This window comes from Cyanistes caeruleus, chromosome 3 (assembly GCF_971803275.1).
Source record: "Cyanistes caeruleus chromosome 3, bCyaCae1.hap1.1, whole genome shotgun sequence".
In the NCBI taxonomy this organism is placed as follows: Eukaryota; Metazoa; Chordata; class Aves; order Passeriformes; family Paridae; genus Cyanistes; species Cyanistes caeruleus.
Window position 1 is genome coordinate 60084507 of NC_141703.1, and position 18721 is coordinate 60103227.

The following is an 18721-nucleotide window of genomic DNA, read 5'->3' on the forward strand; positions in this document are numbered from 1 at the left end:
TCCTGCCAACACAGTGGAATACACAGAAGAGCTGGAAGCTGCTTCTTAGTACTAGAAGCATCACGTGTACCACAGCATTGTACATAGATCTTGTGCCTATTTATTCCATTTTCTTACCTTGCAGAGCTGGCACTACACTTCTCTTGCATTTTGGGCAGCAGCACTAACACTGAATAATCAGCAAAAGAGACACATTGTAAGAGCTTACGAGACACATGTACTTCGCAAGCTGGATTTTGGCCATCATCATCATAAAATGAAAATGGACCAGGTATAGAAAATGTCTGCAAAAATCATTTTGGAGAGAGCTTTTTTCCTTCAAGGGAGATTAGAGGAGCTTAGATTGTTTAGTCTAGCAAAATGAAGTGAAACAGCTAAGGGGAAAGGTAAGGGAGGATGTGTTTGCTCTCAATTAAATATTAATTAATACCTCATTAATTATTAATAAAGAACTATTCAAGATAAAAGGTAATGGTGTCACAAAGCAAATGGATAGAGGTTGTTTGTGAATATATTTAGGCTAGGAATGCAAATAAAGTTCCTAGCCATTAATTTGGTTTGGAATCAGCCTTCCAATGGGAAAAGTGGAAGGAAAAGACCTCAAACACTTCTAAGATGATTCCTCTGTCAAGAGACTGTATGTTCCTGAACTACGTGTGCCAAGAGAGGGTTCAAGCCCTCTAGCCCAAATCTGTTCTTTCATCTCACTTCTGAAAGAAGATGCTAAGACCTGGTTTCCAATGTCCTTTCCTAAATCTTAGGCAAAGAGAAAGTCAGTATTTTCTAAGTACAGAGGGAAAACCCCCATATCAGAGGGTTTTGATTAGTGCTATTTGTATTTTACATAATGAAGTCCACTTACACTGTGAGGTGGAATTTATGGCACTTCACAGCTACCACCCTGGCCCATCTTTAAAATAGAACACTCTGAAGTTCATCTTCACCCTCTATAACTGCACAGTTCTCTTAAGATCCACCTCAAATACATGGATCCATCACCAGAAGCATAAAGAGATAAGTGATTACAGTGGCAGTGGGGGATGTTCCAAATGAAGTTTTCAAGGCAAAATTGTTTAAATCTCAACTGTAGTACTACACTGACAAGCTTGCCTATTGAAAGATATAGGCCAGTGTTCTCTCAGAAACAACTGACCTCTTTAATATGGAGGTGCCATTGGATATTTACACAAAACACATCCATTACAAAAAGTTATTTCCTGATATGAGTCATCCAGCAAGGAGTAAGGCTTTATTGTGAATGATGGGTCAAATGCACTGGGGAATATCATCACATCAAAATATTAGCTTTTACTTTACTGCTTTGTTGGCACAGCATTTAAATTCCATGTGAAAAGCAAAGGAGAGAGTAGAAAAGTCAAAGACATTTGAAATAGAAGGGGAAGTACACAAGAATGATAAAAAAAAAAAAAGAGATCAATAAGGAAAGTCAAGTTTGCACCAATAATTTTAAAGAAGAGTGTTAAGAAAATAAATATGGGTACAGATACATGAGAAATGGACTGTGGTAGTTTAAGGAATTTTAGGGAACTTTAAAGACTGAATCTTGGACTTAATCCCATTTAGAAAAAATATTTCTGTCCAGTACCCATTTCATAAACCTCTTAGAAGTTTTAGTACAGTTCCTAGTGAGAAAAGGATCCACAGAATGAGCCAATATGTGGCATTTATGTAACAGCATTTTCAAAAAGCTCTGACAGTCAGAGAGAGCCATGCAATCGTGGCTACTCTGTGCCCAGCAAGTGGTTCCTTCATAGCAGGGTTGAGATGCACCATTTCACAGTGAAGAGTAATTTGCTCACATCCACCTGCCCCTTCTGTTGAATTTGCTTTCTGCTCCAGCAAGTGAGTACAGGTAATACATAAAACTTAAATGTAATGAAGAAACAAATCCCAGGTTATCCACATAAATCCCTTGGTTTTCCCTTGCTATGATTTAAATTCCATGACTTACTATGTCTTAAACTCCACTTTCAAGGCACCCAAGTAGCCAAAAGAATTTCCTCCTCCCCCACCCCCAACCTTAAAATAGGTTCTTCCGTATTTCCTTTGTTCTATAGGCATGAAAAATAGTTATAAAGGGTCACCAGCCAGGATTAGTATGGTATTTGTCTTGTCTGTGGAAGCAGAACTGCCAGTCTCTCCATCCTCTGGGCACTGTGCCTGCTGACCAGCACAGCTGTGACTGGAAGTTTTATGGGATAACCAATGAACACAAGTAGGTGAGAAAAACAAATTGAGAAAAAACAAACAAACAAACAAAAAAAACCCAGGAAACCAAAACCCCACAATGCAAGGAAATGCACAAACTATTCAATTTTCACCATTTGCAGGAGGTTTTGGTTGTTTGTTTACATTTATTATGTGTATAGGTCCTAGAGGAGTATTGCCTACTATAAATAAGGAAAAACGAACCCCTGCTTCTAAGCCAGCATTTCTGTACTGGGATTTGTGACAAAAAAACATATGATGGGTATACAAAATGAGTACAGAAAATTGATAAACTCTGTTTACAAACCTGTTCCCTACAGAAACCACAGATGTGTATTGAGATGGGCAGATTCAGCAGGCAGGATAGGAATCCAGACTGTCTAGTGAAGCGTATTAGAATAAATGCCTTAACCCTATCTATACTTGCCTCTGTTGAAGTCTGATTTCTGTCTACACAGAACAGGAGATTTTTTATGTTCTGAAGAAAAGTGGTGTGGTGACAGCCACTACCAGGAAGTGTGCAACTGATGCGGGAACCATCGACTGATTTTGTTTGTTCCTTCCAATTATCATCCTTCAGATGCCTGATGGTGATTTGCTGTCAAGGTAGTCAGAAACTAATAAAATGATCATGTCCTACCCTCATTAACATAGTTACCATCACTGGGAATGAACTGAGAAATGAAAGAGAAAAGAGGAAAACAAAGACAAAGGGAGCAGACCCTGATTTTCTGAGGAGTTGAGCGCCTTGCAATGCTGTGTGTGACAGACCAGGAACAGAGGCAGCACACCAGATCAGCATCTACCCAAAACTGAAAGAGACAATTTAGTTACCTGCCAGATATTTCTGACAGCCTACAGAAGAAACATTCCTCTCTGTTATTGACAAACAATAAGATAAACTGCAGTACTGTATCCAGAAGTGTTTCCAGTCAGGAATGCATGTAATTGCAAACCAGATACTGTTTGTTTTTAAATGACTAAAATACCAAAGTAATCTCAGGAACTCCTCTAGAAAATGGGATTTTTAATGAAAAATATTTGCTGAAAAAGCAAAAGTGAGAGTACAGTTTGCCTTCCCATTTGTCTTTTATGGTGCTTGACAAATTGACACACAATTGTTAATTATGGGCACCAAGTGCCACATGATTATGAATAAAATATTCCAGCTGATCGGAGCATAAGTCTAATAGCATTTCCAGGAAATTAAGTAGCATTCTTACAGATACTGAAGCCTACAAATTCCAAATCATGACATAATTAAATTTCTCAAGCAGATATTCAAAATGTTCTTAATTTTTAGTTAGCATTTAACCATATCACGACCTGAACGTGTTCTCTGGAGAAAGATTTTGAATGCAGGCTTTAACAACCACCACATCACAAAAATCTGCAGATCACTGAAAATTATGCAGAAGAATGTAATCTTGGACATTTTTTTTTTGTGCAGGGTGTTCTCTGAATTTTAAAGCAGATAAAAGAGAAAAGTCAGTTTTCACTTAGAGGTTTCAAAAAAAATGTGAAGATACCTAACAGACTTGGGATGAGACTACTGCAAAACTTGGCAGCCAGAAGTGGAGAGGATGATAATGATAACACATTGACAACTTTTGCTCCTTACTAAAATCTGTGAGAACATGTCCCAGACCTCCTCTTTCCCCACCAGAGCTGGAAGGGACTTGTGTCCTTTCCCTGAACAGGTCCAGTCCCTGCGCTGGCACCATCTGCTCACAGGCAGGATCAGGATGGAGAGGGTCACCCACAGGCATAGAGCCCAGCGAGGGGGGAGATCACTGCCATGTTTTCCATCTCCACCTCCATTGCTGTCTGTTCTATGTGTAAGGAGCAGCACAGATTTCAAAGAGAGATCATACCATGTACACAAAGACATACATTTTTTTCACAGGTTCGGAACAAGCTTCAGAAGACAAACACTGTGGCACCACTGGGGGAGTGTAATAGGCAAAGCATGTCAAAAAGTGAAAGAGTGATTGAACCTAAGATGTATTAAAAAATAAAATTTATATTGTAACCTTAAAGGAAAAGTATCTTCTGAAGCAAAAATCCAAAATTTAAAAAAAAAAAGTTTAATCTTGTCAGAGTTTTATTTCCTCTACATGACATCTTGCTTGTGTCAAGTAATAGGAATACACACTGTGTTTTCATGTTTTAATTGTAAACTAAATATGTTATAAATCTATGTAATTTTCTTATCTCTGGAACGTCTCAGTTGTTCCTTCAGCTTTGGAATGTCAGTCCGAACATATCAGCTCAAAGGGTGAGCCAGATCTTACAGACAAAATCTTACAGTGTCATGGAATGACTTAGAAAGGCACTTGAAATTTACAAACTTTTTAGTTCCTTGCTCAGGAACAGGGATAACCATGCCTGCCCAGTGCAGAAGGGGGTGAGATTGTTAGAATGACTGAAAATCCTTCAAATTAAACCAGAGAGGCACAAAGCAACCTCTACTCCATACTTTTCTCCTTCCACACAGGCTTCATCTCCATCAAAATATTGATAAAGCAATTCACTACCCAGCATCACGTTCTCAGGTGCTTGGCACCTCCAGGTTTTCAGAAAAACTGATTCCTCTCTCATTGCATTTTCCACCTTAAAGTAGCATCTTGTAATACAGCAGACCACACCACAGCTCCCTCACCACTATTTATAGAGAGGAGCTGAACCTTCTCTTTCACATCCTTCTGAAACCTCCAGATGTGTGCTCTGGACTTGGGCTAGAATCTGAAGCTTTCTGGACCATGCCTCCTGCTGTGGTGCCAGGCATGTTTGAAGACAGGCAAATAATCAGGTATCTCCTCATCAAAGCAAAGGAAACCACTGCCATCTATTCCAATGGAGGTAGGATATGGAAGGCAAATGATTTTCACAGCTATCTGCAACCAGTTTTGACATACAGCATAAAGCACTGGATATGTTAGAGTCTATGCTGCTTAGTTTCTGCAACATCCTATTAACAGAGCTTGAGGAAATAGTTAATGTTTAGGAGGAGAACATCAAAAGGAGAATGTGCAAAATGGATATGAACTGGGAGGACAAGGGGGAAGGAGTCTGTCAGGGGGGCTTGGCATAAAAAGGGGAGAAGGATGAAGGGAAGAGAGAAAATGAATGAAAAGTGCGTGAAAACATTACTGAAGATCAGAACACATGGTTTGGTCAATAGTTCAGAAAAATGATACAATGTTAATATTTTTGTGGGGTTTTTTTCCCCCTGCTGTTTGAGAACCTGAACTACTAAAATAAATAAAAATAAATAGGCTTGAAAAAAACTTATTCATCCTGCAGCCAGCTTAGCTCGCTGTACAGCTCACGCACCCAGGGTGACAAAGGCAAGTGTTAATGACCAGTTTGCAAAATACGGTGTCAACTTGTGAGTATGGGTTCAGAGGGCACCAGGCTGAAGAATGACATGGACACTGCATGAACAGCTGTCCAATGGGCAATTCCACTCTGTCCTGTATGAAGAAGAATTGAATTCTTGCACATTTAATCTATTAAATTAACTTTTTTGGAGTCAGATTTTTTAATTTTCCGATATTTTTAAAGGCATCTACTCAGCTGAAAGAATTCTCAGCATGAAATACAAATATTTATAAACAGAAGTCATGCTGTCTCCATGCTGTAGTTAATTTTTCACTGTAATTTTTACAAACTGTGAGAAACATTTTATCTATTTGTAGCAAACTCAGTGAATTTTTTTTCTCTGTAGCCAATTCAACATAACTCAATTTTGTCTCATCCTACAGGTCTGGATTAAAACAAAATCCATCACTCCTCCACCTGCTACAAGAGTAAAGAAAAAAGTTCTCCAAAAATCCATAAATCTTCAGCCCACTTCCAAGGAGAGAGTTCTGTGATTCCTGCTCAGTATGACTGATCTCTTGATTTGGAGTTTTCAGACCCAGTCTTCCTGCAGCTATTAGCCTGAGCTTCTCAGTGCTAGCCTCCACAGCAGACCCTCAGGGTCTGAAGCCAAGGAGAAGCTTCCCTTTTAGCTAAGCCCTTCTGGTCCATCATGTAGACATGAGAGAAGTAATTGTTCTGTGTGCAGAGGGAATTTAGCAAATTGAAAGCGAAATAGATGAAGCGCAGGGTTAAAAAAAGCAAACAACAACAAAATCAAACAAACAAAAACCTTTACAGAAGAGAATTTCAATTTTCTCTCCAACCTAGTGAGTAAAATATCTCTCAGTAAGTTCATTTTTACAGTTTAGGCTGTTTCTCCGTAAAGTTAACAATGTCCTTCCCACGTGAGACACTGCCTTGGTGTCTCGTGTGTCTGTTTTCTCCTGCTGCAGCTCAGGCTGCCTCCAGAGAACATCCATCACCATGGGATCCCTGCGCTTTTTGGTCTATCATGGGAAATAGCAGTTATGAAAGACACTGTGGCTTTCCACCATGAAAATGTCTACAGCACTACATACAGTAGAATTATGACTTCTATAAAGAAGGGGGAAAAAAATAACCCAGACAGGATATGAGGAACATCTGTTTATATGAACACCCTTAGGATCAGCAGTCTGAGCATGAGAACCGTCAATATATAGCAGACAAAAAGCACTCAGAGCGCACACGAAGAAATAAGACTTGAAAGGTAACGCTTTAAAATAAATTGTTTCTTCTCAGATCTGAATTAAACCCAGATGATCACTTTAAGTTAATACAGCAACATCATGGAAAAGTGATTTATCCTTTAATTGCCATAATATTATCATTTACAAAAAGCACATATGATTGGCAAATCCGATTTTGTGTACATCCTGAACAAGTCAATTAGCACCAACACTATCTCTGCAATCACTCTCTAGCCAATTGCTTCCCATCGCTTTTCTTTCATAGAAATTGTCTGTACTCATAGTTCTTAATGAAGCAGGTAACTAGTTTTGCATTTCAGTAATCAGTTCCTTCAGCTAGAAAAGTTTACACATTTCAGTTCACTCAATCTTCTGCTGATTTACTTCCATGCACATCAAAATATAAATTTTACTAAACCATCTTTATTGCTACCAGAATAGGCACTTAATATGCACACCGCATTTAGACATGAGTGGAAGTTATAACACTGCTACAGACAGTATCAATAAAGCTCTCTTGTTTTAACTTTAAAACTGCTGTAAAGCAGTGATCATATCTACTAAGTAATATGGCTAAATAATAGAGATTGTCAAAACAACTAACTTTCTTCACACATTTGTCTAAAGCGGGGAAATAAACTTTTGACTATTTTTTTATTTTGCTAATTTCTTTCCAGTCTGCTTCCCATTCCCCAAATCTTTAAAAAATAATTCTGTGCCTGTAATTCTAAAATTATTCAGCAGAAATCCTACAGAAAATGCATTTTGACTTTTGCACATTAATTTATCCCAGAGGTCAGTAACTCCTATTCAGCTAGGAGACAGAAACCAGTACCACTTATCCAATTAAAAGAGCAAAACCAATATGTTTGAATACCTAGTTGTGTAAGTGATTAACTTTCAGGAGAAATTCAGCATTTGTTTATTTAAGTTTCCATGTGTCAAACTCTGAAAAACAAACAGCACTGCTGAAGTTATGTTCTCTTCACAGATAAATGACAAAGAAGAAATGAGGCCAACTTAATAAATTATTTGTTCACTGCATACAATTGGCCCTCTTCTGCCATGTCCTCAAGCAAATATCCCATTGCTTTCAGCCCACAGAACAGCTGTTGCACTGCCTCCTGGCTGTGCAGAGGAAGTTTGTTTAAATAAGGAGCAAGAATTAAGGACAAATTTCAAAACAAGTGAAAAAAAAAGTTAGTACTCTACTCTTTAAAGAATTCTGGACTCATTTTATTAAACTAAAATACATTTTTTTTTTTTTTTTTTTTGCATGGTGGATCTTCAATTTATGAAGTGTCCCATTTAGCATTATTATGAAAATAGACTTCATGGCTTTTAATTGGTTTCCTTATCAGTCCCAGAAAAACAGTTTTTAATAAACTAGGAGTGGACTAACTCATTCTGCTAATTTCAAATCCATGCTCTGCAGAGTAGAACTCAGATATAATGTGGCTTTTTTCAGCTTAGGCAGGAATGAGGAACAGAGAAGAGAGGGACAAAAAAATAAAAAGATACTAAAAGAAAAGTATTCTTACCAAAAATACAAACTCACTCCTGCAAAGCTGATAAAACTGTACCAACTTCTTCATCCAGAACAACCTCTCAGAGACATTTGGAATTGTGTCTGGATTCCCAGAGGATGCAAGAGCACAGGCAGAGCTGGGGATTTGTGGGCAGCTCCTCAGCTCTGGTGAGGTGTGTGTAGGGAAGCACAGCTTGAACCTGACTGAAAGGGACCAGGAGAGATGTTTGGGTTAGCTCAGTCCTTGTTATCATATGCCTTGCACCAGCAAGGCAATGCCTCTGCCCTGGAATGTGCTGCACAGGGAACTGCAAACGTTTGTGCAGACTTGGAAGAACCTCAGGCAGGGATGGTGGCTTGCTCCTTGCAATTGTGTCACATTTACTTTGTGTCCTGCCCATACTGCTGTGTCAGTAAGGAGGGAAATGCAGCTCTTTGCTGTTTTTTCTCCTCAGACAGAAGTAATTTCTGGAGAACTCTGTACTCACTATACTAGATCATATGTCTTCAATTACTCACCTGCTCTCAGCATTTCTGGGAGAACCACTGACTAAAACCACAAGAATTCCAGGCTTTGCTGGGTCTTACCTTGTGTAATTCAAGCCTGTCAGCAGGATCTGTGTCTGCATTCACATTCAGTCTCTAGGCAATCAGTCCTGCTTTGAATGTCTCAGTGAATGATGTATTTATTATCTGTGCCCAAGCTCACAGGGTTTTGTCTGGGAGAGGAGATGGCAGTGGGGAGCACAGACTGCTGAGTGTGATTTTTAAAAGCCTCTACCACAACTGTAGCACAGTGGCATGGTTCTGACTCCAAGCATGCAGTGACCACCCTGGATGGGTCTGGCACGCCGGAGCTGCAATCCTGCAAACCTGAACCTTTATCATGTACCCCCTGTGCTGCCCAGACATGACAATAAATGGCTTTTTCTGATGCAATTATCCATCTCCTTTTTATTAATTATAAAAAAAAGAAAAATCACATCAAAATGTAACAGATTTCTAAATACACAGGAAAGGTCTCACTCTGTCAGCCTTGCACCTCAGGGTTTTAATGTGCCTCCCTGGGACTGTATGGCTCTTGTGAACACAATTTGGGGCCCTTGTTAACTCAGTCACAGATTTACACATCGATTTCAATTCTGTTTTTAAAGTATGGAATAGAGGTTCCAGCCTATCCTTACCAAGGCATTAAACCAGTTTAAGACCTGACCATTTGGTAAATCTGTGATGCTGCTATCTACTCCAGTAAACAAAAGCCCATGGTTAATAATAACAATAACAAGTTTCTGGGCTCTAAATCTTCAATATAATTGTCTGGCTCATGAGCACAGACTCAAAAAAGAAGGACTTTTTGACCATCTCCTGGGTTTTGCAGATTTCTTTTTTTTGATTTTTGTTTTGTTGTAGTTTTTTTGGGTTTTTCTTTTTATTTTTTGGAGGATTTTTTTTTTGTTTTGTTTTTGTTTGGTTTTTTTTGTTTGGGTTATTGTTTTTTGTCTGGTTTAAGTCATACTTGGCTTTTTATGTTTATATTTGCTTCCTTTAGCTTGGAAAATGGCCCTCAGCTAAGGACATCCTGCCACCTTTATTCAGAGTGCATGCACTGGGTTGACTTTTTTGAGAGAGTTAGATTCCTCTGAAAAGTCACCTTTATTGTCCTTATGGCAGACCCCAAAAGAGATGTAGACAGAAGGAAAAGAGATGTGAAAAACCATTTGTTTCTTCTCAGAAGACAGCTATATCAGATTCCTACTCCATTTCCTCAGACCAAGTGAAGGCTACAGGGTAATGAACAGGGATGCCTTTAGGAGGGACTGCCGTGCCAGAGGCAGTGGGGAGATTCCCAAAGCAGCGGTGTGTGCGCCACAGCCGGATGGACACAACGCGCCAAGTCCTGCTGGGACTCCTGCTAGCGAAGAACAGGTGATGTACTGGTGTAATTTAAAAGATACTTTTGGGCTCAGTTCCAGCAGACACAAATTAATTCCCCCAGAGCAACTCAAAACTGAGACAGCACACCAGTTCCCAAACAGAACTAACAGCTTTACTCACTCTTTCCATTTTTTTCCTTGTTAACAAAATATCAAACTCAATCAAAATATCAAAAGGAGTACAACAAACACACATTTTACCAAAAGCAGTATATTAAATAAATTACATCATCCAGTCATCAAAATGTGTGCATGTGTAAGCCAACCATATACAGTTGTTTTTGTTAGCTTGCTAAATGAAATGGCATAGGCCAAGTCTAGCAAAATGAAATCTAATTCTTCTCTTACATGTAAAGCTGTCAGAGTTTAAGAAAAATAATCCCACATGATGACAGCTGACTCTTATATTTGAAATTATACATTACAAAGAATTTATCAGACTTCATCCTGGATTTGGTTTAGGTTTCATTTTCCTTCTTTTTTTTTTATTTTTCTTTACGACTTAGGACAAAGCCAAATGCTGCTGAGTCTTAGGTTTAAAAAATGAAAACGTCAGGGTTGAGAGTGAAGCCCACATCTATTGCAAAGCTTCAGAACTGTAAGGAAGAAGTGTAAAAAAGCAATGTAGAAACAATTGAAGCAGAAGTACCAAACATCTTCCTAAAACACTGGCCCACCAAAAGAGCTGGTGTCTCTGTTTACAAAGCAGAAAGCCCTGTCTTGACTACATGTGAATTTCATTACAATCCATTTATGTTATCGGCTGAAATTGCATCAGCCCTGCAGAATGCATAGCTCAGGGATTAGGAGTGGGTTTAATTGTGTTTCTTATAGGACAGATACTCTGGCAAGAATTAATCACAAAATTTATTTGGTGTCCCCTGTCTGGTTTTCACTGATATGTATCATAGAAAGAGGTCATGGATAAAGAATTGAACAGTCAGGAGATCTGATCATCACTGCATGTGAGAAGGAATTTCCCTGAACAAGATTTTCACATGTTGCTGAGCAGCAATGGAATATATGTACTGCATCAGCCACACTGGACTAAAGTATTCAAGTGACAAATTGTGCATTACCAGGATTTCTGTGCTTCAGTAAAAAACTCCCTGTCAGTGTCATGAGAAGATGGTTCATCCAAGACATTAGCCTTAAAATCAGATGACATCTGTGATCCCACCCACCACTGCAAACATCCTCTCCCCTAAGTCACCACAAATGTTACTAGTGTCACAGCAGATTAAATTGAGCTTAAATGTCACAGGCGACATTTCTCGTGCTGCTGCAACCCTCTGTTCCAGCTGATTTTTTTTTCCACTTGCTCATTCTAAAAAGTATTAGAGCACAACCTTTATTGCAGCTCCCTAGAAACTGTAGTTAAAGTACCAAGGTTAATTCAAAGTTTTCAGATTTCTTTGAAAAACAATGCATGGCAGATGTCACAAAGGATTTCTAAACTCTGATTTTCCCTATGAGTAATCCAGTCTTACTCATATGTCTCAAGTTTCTACCTTAGTAAGAATCCTCATGTTTAGTAGGTGTGTCACATATGTGCAGAACATAAAATAATTCCTATGTTGCTGTAAACAAAATCAAGCATTAACCTTGAGGCTGTATTTATGAACTTTTGTTGTTCCTTAAGAAAGGCAGCTTTTGCCTGTTAGAGGAGGATCATGATTTCAGCTGGCGTGGTGGGTAATGCTCAGCCCTGTGTGTCTTGAAGCCAAATGACTTAAAGTCATTTGCAGAGCTCCCACTTCAATGTGGGCAGGCTTGTGCCTCCCCCCAAAGCATTGTGCTGCTCCTACAAAAATGCCCCAAATGGGCCTTGGGAAAGGGCATGCGACAGATTTTAATGAGATAAGTGACTTGGAAAGAAGACTTGGAGCTAAATTAAAGCTACTGGGAAATAGTGTCTATGTCATATTGTGCTTCCTACCCCCTCACCCCTGCCTCCCAATCTAACATCCTGCAGGACTGAGATCCGTTTTTCCATCTTTGGCAATGTTTTTGGTTGATTTTTTTGTTTGTTTGTTTGCCTTGGGGAGATGAGGTTGTCTGGGCTTTGCTTTTTAATTTCCTGCATACAGTTATTCAACTGGCCAAATTATATCTTCCAGAATTTGAAAACATTCTGGAAGAAGTTAGAAGTTTTTACCAGTGTTTTTACCAGTGTCATGCTAGTGACTTCAGTATCAAGAGAAAGAAAGGGGACATGCAGGAAACAATGAGATCTGAGAAGCTGCCAAACCCTAGGAACTGGAAACTTCAACTACTCGTGTGCATAGGGGCCAAAGAGCTCAAAGGGATAAAACAAAAAGAAAAAAGACAGGAACAATTTCTGAGAGCTTAGAAGCTTCCACCTGCATCAGGTGTGGAGCAGAAGAGCAGTGAAATCCAGTGGCAGCCACACCTGAAGTCATGATAGCTCATCTTGAGTACAGCCAGCCCACATCACCACACCTTCCTTCACTGCTTATGGCTGCTGTGCTGTCTGGAGAGAAACTTCTTCAGGCTGATCCTCACCAGCTGCAGCACTGCACTCAGAACCCTCCCTGCTGTGTGGATGTACCAAAGGTTTTGCAGATTCCTTCCAATTAACATATCTCAGACGCACCTCTCACTCCCAGTCCTGCTGTTAAATTCTTATCTAGGCTCTCATCACATCATGTCTCAATTACTCCAACATCCTTTTCCTGGCCACTGACAAACTCATTCATGCCCTGATGGTGTATTGATCCACAGTGCTGCTGCAGAGATCATTCCCCAGCCTGGCTTTCTTTTCACTCATCTTCCTGGCTCCTTTTCATATCAAACAATCAACTGGCTTTCACTTTCAAGGACTCTTCCACCTTATTGCTCATTCTATTCAGCATCCAAAAGTCAACTCACACCTGAACAGTCGGCAGTTCCTGCTTCTACTCATCACTTTCCAACTTTGTAGTGTCTCTTGAGACTGTCACATTTGTCAAAAGTCTCTGTAAAAAAACTACTTTGTTGCAGCCCCTCAACCTGTCCCTAGGAATACCTTTTGGCCAAAAAAACCCTTTTGCCAACAGATATGCTTGAGCATATCAGTGTTTTTACCAGTGTCATGCTAGTGACTTCAGTATCAAGAGGGGACATGCACGAAACAATGAGAGAGTTGAGGGCTCTAATGGTTGTCTGCGATGTCCTTTTGTTAAGGCTCATTTTGCAAGACAGGACATGTACGACATCAGAAACTCAGGGAAACACCCCATGAAGTCTCTTCCCAAAGTAACCAGGAGCATACTGAGATACACTGACACACAACACTTAATCTGAAAATGAAGCTGTTTCACATGGTTGCAAACTTTTCTTTGTCTGTTTGTGCAGCATCTACCAGTATCTTTTTATCCTTGTCTATGGCTGACATCCTACAGTAATGCAGCAGACAACCTCCAACAGGTCTCTGATGGGTTGTTATAAAAGAAGCTAATACAGGAACTAATCAGCCATGAATGAATGAAGGATAATGTCACAGATGAAAAATGAGCAGGATACAGGAAAAAAGGAATAATGTTTAATTGATAGCTTCCATCTTGGAAAAAAATAATTAACAGTTCCTTTGAGATTTCCTCTTGTCTTATGACATATCATAAATATATGACAGAAGAGAAAAGCATTTGTGTGGGGAGGGCTACAAGACAGTGGAAACTGCAGATAACTTTTATTTATCAGCTGAGAGTCTTGAGAAAAACTTTAGAGAGACCTAAACTAAGGTAGCATACTAAAAACAGAAATTTCAAGCAACAATTACTGGAGGACACAGTCCGTGCCAATACACATTATGTGGCCAAGCATTACGTGGGTCAGCTTTCAGACCAAGGAAAGTGGTTGTTCCCCTCTACACAGCCCTCATGAGGCCACATCTGGGATGATGTGTCCAGCTTTGAAGCTCATAGTGCAAGAAAGATACTGTCAGTGAGTACAGCAGAAATCAACTATGAGAGCAGGAGGTGGAGCACTTGGCACAAAAGCAGAGGCTAAAGGAGCTGGGTTAGAGCAAGGGTGAAGCCACACCTTCTTGGAGTCCACAGTGCAAAGACAAAAGCCAGCAATCACTAGTTGTACCAAGGGAAATTGCAGCTAGACACAGAAAATTTTCTCCCTAATGAGAGTGATGCAGTACTGGCATAAGGGTCTAGAAGGCCTGTGGAATCACCACTCTTGGAGAGTTTCAGAATTCAATAGGACATTGCCCTGAGGGACCTAAACTAATTTTGAGGCTGTCTCTGTGTAATTGTAGCATTGGTCAAGACCCTCAAGATGTACTTTCTTTCCATATCAGGCCAGATAAGTAAATGTAAACCCTCATCATACAGAATTAAGATGAAAAGATTAAAAAAATGCTTTACATAGGTAAATCTGAAGCATTCAACTGTTTTGCCTTTTGTGTATCATGTCCAGTTCTGGGCAGCCCAGCAACATGGGCTTGCTGGTGTGTGTCCAGAAAAAGGCCAGAAAGATGATGAAGGGAATGGAGCATCTAGCTTGTGAGGAGAGCTGGAACTCTTCAGTCCAGAGAAGAGTAGGCTCAAGGGGATCTTTTATCCACGTATATAAATATCTGAGGAAGGTCAAGCAAACAGTGCCAGACTCTTCAAAGTGGTACTCAGAAATAGGATAATAAGCAAAGGGCACATACTGAAACACAGGAAATTCTGCCTGAAAAAAAAACAAAAAACCAAAAACCAAACACCTTTTAACTATATTGACTATATATTTAACTATATTGAACACTGGATGAACACTGGCATAGGTAGGCCAGAGAGGTCATAGAGTCCTCATCCTTGGAGATACCCAAAACCTGACTGGACACAGCTCTGTTATGAGCAGAGGGGCTAGACTACATGATCCCAGAGGTGCTTCCAGCCTCCATCAGATTCTGTGATTTTGTGACTGTATATATTAGATAATGAGACTGTGAAGATTATATGACAAGATATTATATGACAAAGGATTTCTTAATTTCTTTCCAACTTCCTTCATCCTTTCTCTCAGCTACTTTTACAGCCAGTTTAGAACTCAAGGACACCCAAATTATGTGTTACTTCCTGTGTTCCTATGAAAGTCCCTTCTTTTTCCCCTCTCCAGATAGCTGTGTGAGGTTCAGCCTGGGCAGGCAGACATCTGTGATTCAGAAAAATTTCCCACCAGCAGGATTCCCAGAGATGTGGACAACAAAATAACAGAGAACCTCTCATGGCCCATTCACCATCATGCAGCTTTCTGCCTCCCCCTTTCCTGTGACAGCAGCCACTCACATGGAGAAACAGCATGCAAAAAATGTAAGTTCAGATAAATATACAGTTGCCGATTCAAGGTCAGAACAGTGTTCTCTGCCACCTCTCCATCCTCTCCTACAACATTCTTCGTTCACCAGAAAAAAAACATGGCAAGATTAAACACGTCTGAGTTAGTAGATTATGATAGGAAATGCTGTCTTATCTTCTGCTTTTCAGCAACACACATTACAAATTGTCTGGCAGCTATTCACTCATTCACTCTCTCTGTAAATAGCTATTCAGCTAAACTTGATGGAGCTGTACAAGTCACCAAACTCTTACTGAGATTTTCTGCACACAACTGCCCGGTTGGAAAACTGGCGAGTCTCAAGGGCAAATTGCACACGGGAAAGGAGAGGCTGGTGGGCCCTCCAAAAGATCTGCTGAGTTCTGGCCAAGTAAAATTCACCTGCTTGCTTGGTGCATGTGTTTTCATTATTACACTGTCGCCTTAGGTGACTGGTGAATCTGCACTGCTGACACAGAAACCAGATCTGCATCTCCTGCACCGCTGTGCGGCAGAACAGGTCAGGACCGCGCCGAGGGAGGGATGTGCAGCTCCTCTCGTAAAACCCTGGCTCTGATCCAGTCCTGCAAAAGCTCCTTGACCATCGCTGGGAATGCTGACACCCCTGAGACTGACAGAAAAAACTCTGCATTTTGCTGGCTTTCATACAGAGGAGTAATTTGTCCCAAAGCCCAGAACGTGGAGCAATCTCTGGTGTATTTGGTTCGATTAGAGAACGTGTTAATTATGGTAATAATGCAACTAATATGGCTTAGAGAAGCAAGTCTCAAATAGTGCTTATGATTTCCTGGTTTTCCTTTGCATGCTGCCCAAACAAAGTGTTGATTAGAAATCAGCATGAATTTAGGTATTTACGTATTTAATTTTTGTTAAGTGATCACTTACATTTCACATCTCTACAATTTTTTCTTTTTGTGCATATAGCATTTTTGTACCTGGAAAGGTGATAAGATAATCTACACCTGCAATTTTCTGTGTTTACTGAAGCTTTTCAGGCTGTACCATAGTTACATATATTTTCTAATTATGAAATCAAAATTTGAGAAAAGACCTCTTATGATAGGGTGGAAAAAAACCTGGATGCCTAAAATTATCTGTCCATTTTGAAAAGAATAGAGTTGTTCCCTCTTTCTAAAATCACTGTTCTGTGCTGCTGACCCAAAAGTGACATCTACTGTCTTTTCTGCCTGTGAATCTCACCTTCAATGAACAATTTTTTTGTCAACTTTTTTCTCACTTCTCCACTCTTATCCACTTTTCTATGTAGCCAGAGGAAGAGGCGGAAGACAGTTATTATACTTACGGCAGGGAGAAAGAAATTGTGTGTGTATTCACTGCCAGCAAACACAAAGCCCCATTGTAGACAGAACAGGGCCATGGAAAGATCTCATCCTAGAAAATGAGGCATTGTCATCATGATCCCTTGCATTTCCCTGTGAGGCTGGGACTTGGAAAACATACAATTGACACTATTTTTCCTGGTGGTTGAAAGGGTAGGAACTGCCAAAAAACCACAGGAATTTAGAATTAATGTCCAGGCAGTGCAAGGGTGCAAAAAAGATGGTAAGAATGAGAAAAAGAGCAATCCAGACTCTCAGGAAAGGATAACTCCCTCAGCAGAACAATATATTTCTTAAGCACCAACATCCATTGGCTTCCTCCTTTTTAGCCTATAAATCTTGCCAACCACCCTGACCCACTGAGACCTTAGATGGAAATACAGTAATTTAATTCCAAAGTAATCCATTCTTTAATGATAGAGCATGCAGGAAAAGCTTACATGGGCTTGTCTGTACATGTAATTAGTAGATCAGAAGAATAAAACAATTAATTTCTCTCTGACCAGTTCAAGGAGATAAATGTTTATTTAATTCTAAATTGTTTCTTATTTATTTATTACTTCTTCTAGCCCAAACCCTGGTATATGATTAGAGCTGAGCAAAAAGCAATATTCACATCCCACAAAAGCACGCTAATTAGAAGAGAACCAAAGGAATCTGCATTGGAGTGAAATTAGCAATTTCAATTGTTCAAGATTTTTGCAAAAACCTTTTGTTGAAGTCTGCAACCTGCCAGTTGCCACTACAAATCTCAGGTGAGTGGTGTGCACTCAAGTACAAATTAGTCATAGTTCCCAGGACAAGCACTCATGGGTTCTGACCAGAAATTCCAGCCTGGATTAGATAGATCCTTCCACAATTGAAAGCAGCTGGTGTGTTTCCCCACCTCTTCTTCCTTTCCTCAGAGGAAAACATCTGTTCCTAAGGAATGGAGAGGTGACTGAAGCTCCCATTTGGCTAAGAGGACTGGGCAGCTGTGATTATGTCAGGCAGTGTGAGATTGTTCCCCTCACTGGGCAGTGCTGAATGGGAATGCAGAAGCAGACAAAGTCCTTCTGGAACATCATAGATACATGTCAAAATGGCATGTGATGGCAATGAGGATTTTCTCTGATGAGAAACTTATTCCTCGAAATGACCAGCTCTAAAATTCATCTCTAAATGCTAAAGATAAAACTGTGCTGTTGGGAGTTACAGTCTGTTCACCTTGCATGAATACTAAATTTGTTCTTCTTCCAGGAAAAAGAAAAGAGGAGAAAAAAATACCTCACCATATCAGCAATTAGAGCATTATGTTGGGAATCTGTGCTATACATTCCAGGAATTTTAGAACTGGTGTGAATGGCAGGCAAGGAGCAAGAGAGATAATGATTGTAAAGGCAGAACATTGTTTAAAAGAATAAATTAATCCATAGCATATCTGAATGCAAAAAAGCTTAGCCAATGCTTCGCATGGAAACCCTCAGTGAAGGTGAAATGCAAAGAAATATATTTTAGTCATTTTGGGCAGCCGTTGACAGGTAAGATTTCCTGTAAAAGGGATGACAACATTGACCTTTAGAAAATTATCACCAGATAGCAGAACAAAGCTTCCCTCTGTTTATCCTTGGGGGACTGGGAGCTGCACACAGACAGGATGCCAAAACAAGACAAAAAACGCCTGGTATTTTTCAGTGTGCTGGAGAGCTACATGTACCACGAGACAATCAAATTTGAAATAAAGCTTCAGGAACACAGAAATAACATGCTCATGAAATA

The 18721-nt window shown here is 39.8% G+C and overlaps 1 protein-coding gene across 8 annotated transcripts in view; it reads right to left on the reverse strand.

Annotated features, from left to right (window-relative positions):
- Positions 1 to 18721, reverse strand: part of ENOX1 (ecto-NOX disulfide-thiol exchanger 1) — a 352618-nt gene that overhangs the window by 199749 nt on the left and 134148 nt on the right. Inside the window, exon 1 of one of the 8 annotated variants that reach the window (XM_086881223.1) lies at positions 8366 to 8564. The exons of the other annotated variants lie outside the window; for them this stretch is intronic. The gene's annotated coding sequence lies outside the window, so the exon portion shown is untranslated. Of the gene's footprint in view, positions 1 to 8365; positions 8565 to 18721 lie in introns of those variants that run through there. 8 annotated transcript variants of the gene reach the window in all.